The sequence below is a fragment of the Canis lupus genome, chromosome 2 (genome assembly GCF_003254725.2).
Source record: "Canis lupus dingo isolate Sandy chromosome 2, ASM325472v2, whole genome shotgun sequence".
In the NCBI taxonomy this organism is placed as follows: Eukaryota; Metazoa; Chordata; class Mammalia; order Carnivora; family Canidae; genus Canis; species Canis lupus.
In genome coordinates, this window is record NC_064244.1 from 69,790,752 (window position 1) to 69,793,816 (window position 3,065).

The 3,065-nt window shown below is 46.0% G+C and overlaps 1 long non-coding RNA gene across 1 annotated transcript; it reads right to left on the bottom strand.

Annotated features, from left to right (window-relative positions):
• Positions 1-343: 343 nt before the first annotated feature.
• On the bottom strand, positions 344-2,297 carry LOC118353963 (uncharacterized). The gene is made up of 2 exons (XR_004813707.2): positions 1,754-2,297; positions 344-584 (listed from the first exon to the last, which is right to left on the bottom strand). It is a non-coding gene; the product is annotated as an uncharacterized LOC118353963 (long non-coding RNA).
• Between the last annotated feature and the right edge of the window lie 768 nt (positions 2,298-3,065).

Genomic DNA, 3,065 nt, shown 5'->3' on the forward strand with positions numbered 1-3,065 from the left:
AATATATATTATATTATTATATAATATATAATATATATTATATTAAATATATATTTATATATAATAAATAATATGTAATTATATATTATTTATTATATATATATTATTATATATTATATATATTATTATATATTATTTATATATTATGTAAATAATAATATATTATTATTATTTACATAATAAATATTATGTAATTATATAATATAATATATATATATATATCACATGGCATATAAGGAATATTATTTGGCCACAAAAAAATTTTAAAAAGGAAATCCTACCATTTGCAACAATATGGAGGAAATTGAGGACACTATGCTAAGTGAAATTAGTCAAACAAAGGCAAATTACCATATCATCTCATTAAAAACAAACAAACAAACAAACAAAAAACCCAAACCCATCAAAACAGCAGAATTGTGGTTGCTGGGGCTTGGGAGTGCAGGAATGGGGAGATGTTGATCCAAATGTACAGGCTTCCTGTTAGAAGATGAGTAAGTTCTGGGGATCTAATGTACCACCTGGTAACTATAGTTAATTATATGTTTGAAAGTTGATAGGAGAGTAGATCTTGAATGTTCTCACTGCACAGGCAAAAAAAAAAAACAAACAAACCTGTAATTATGTGAGGCGATGGATGTGTTAACTAACCTTATTTGGTAATCATTTTGAAATATATATGATGTATCAAATCATCACATTATACTCCTTAAGCTTACACAATGTTATACGTCACTCACATCTCAATAAAACTGAGGGGTATTGGGGTAGCAGAAAGTTGAGGCCCAAGCCTATCAGGCATCCAAGTGGAGAAGCACAGCTGGCAGCTGATGTATGGACCGGGTTCAGGGGGAAGGAGCCACTTTGGGAGTCACCAGTATGTAGGTGGTGTTTCTATGGGACCGGATGGTCTCCCCTTAGGAGAAACACTGCTGGAGGGGAAGAAAGGTCGAAGCACTAGCCCTGGGTTCTCTGTTATTGAGAAGATGGGAAAGATCCAGCTGAGGAAACTAAGAAGGACCAGCCAGAGGGGTAGGAGGGGGAAGCCCAGGGTGTGTGCCCTGGAGACAAGACGGATGGGGTGGGGTAGATTTTGTCATCTTGGGACCCTCTTTTATCAGATGAGAACTAATTCTGAGATGATTCTCGGGGTCTCTGACTCCAGCAGTTCCGAGCAATGATTGGGGCCTTGCGCTTTAGACCCAGACAATTCAGGACTCTGCCCCTCTTACTAGCTATGTGACTTCTGGAAAATCACTTCCCCCCTTCAGAGCTCAGTTTCCTGATCTGTGCGGCAATAATTACTTTGCCTCACCTCATGGGCCCCACAATGTCCCCACGTGGTCCACGTCACATCAGGACAGAGGACACAGGCAGCTCTGACTCTAGCCCTGCTGACAGCCAGCTCCCCTCGCCGAGAACCCTACCCACATTAAGGGCACATCAGCCCTGAGGCTTCTTTGCTTCTTTGTTCTGGGCCTGGCTTCCCTACTGGAGTTTGGTTCTGCCCCCTTGGTTGCAGCCTGTTGTAGGCAGAACCTCTTACTGCAAGAAGCAGAATACAAATAGTGAAAGCAAAAGGCACAATGATTTGTTGGCCCCCAGAACTGGGAAATCAAGTGGGTGGAACTGGCTTCAGGCATGGCTGGAGGCAGAGGCTCAAACCATCCTCCCAGGGCTCTATCTTTTCCCTCCCTTCTCTTAGCTCTGTTTCCCTCTGTTGACACCCTCCTTAGGCTGGCTTTCTCCTCACCGTGGGGAAGATGACCACCAGCAACTCCAGGCTTATGATCCTTACAGCTTGCAAACCCAGAGAAAGAAGGCCTGTCTCCCTCCCTGAGGCCATATGTCAAATCAGAAGATGGTGTTAAAAGACAGGGGGACAAAAAAAAAAGACAGGGGGAGAGTCCGGACAAACACCTCAGGAGTCCTCTAGATGACCTGACGCCCCTTTTCCTCATAGGCTCCTGGCAGATCAAGGGTCTGTCTCCCTGATGTGACTGTAGCCCCACTCAGATCATGAGAGTGAGGTCTGTGAGGTCAGCAAATGCAGGGTGGGGCTAGATCCAAAGGCTTAGTGGAAAATTCAAGCAAGCAGAAGTCTGCGTCTGGGCTATCCAGATGGAAGCAGAAGAGAAGGGAAGACGGCAAGGACTGGAGACCAAGACTCGACCCCTTGTCACAGTCCCCACTGTGCCCACACCCCCAAGGTCCTGTTAGAGGCTATGCCCCAGGTGTTCTCCGGGGCTCTGGACCTGGCCGGGATGCCTCCCGCAATGGGGGCAGAGTGAATAAACATGAAGGTGGATGCCTTTGAAGAACCCAAGATTGCAGAGAAAAATATTCATCAAGTAAGAAAATCACAAGAGGAGCCAATCAGCAGGACCAATCAGCAGGGAGCCCAGTGAGGAGGACCAATCAGATGTAAGATGAATTCATCTGTTCGGCCAATCACGTGTTGAGCACCACCTGCGCTCCTATTCAGAAACAGGTGGGCTGGCATTGGCAGTGCCTCCAGGTCCCAATGACCTAGGACCCAAGGACTTCCATGGGTCTCCCAGGACCTAGGACTTCCAGGGGTCCCCCCATGTCATGTGGCCCCAGCAGGGGCCACATGAAGGACAAAAGGGCCTCTCACTGGGTGGCAGCCTTTAGAGGCATGGAGAGAGGAGGACTCTTGCCCAACAATCAGTGGTGTTTTGCTACCCTGGCATCTCCAGGCTCCTAAAGATGTCAAAAGGTTGTGATTGTCCTGGGAGACGTGACAAGTGGAATCAGGTGGAATTAAATATAAGCATGCCTGGAGAGGTGGGCTGCTAAATATGTAGCCCTGGTGACAGCACCCCACTCACCAAGGGGAACTCCAGCCATTGGAGGAGAAGGTGCCCATCAGATCCTCAGGCCCACTCCCCAGTATTGGTCTCATTCAGGAGACTGGGGACCTTCAACCTCATTCATTCATTCCCTCAATCATCCCATATATTTACCCAGCATCTATTCTGCTTTAAACACCACCGGGTGTTCCCTGTCTTCACAGAGCATATAGTCTAGGGGAGGAGGGAAAC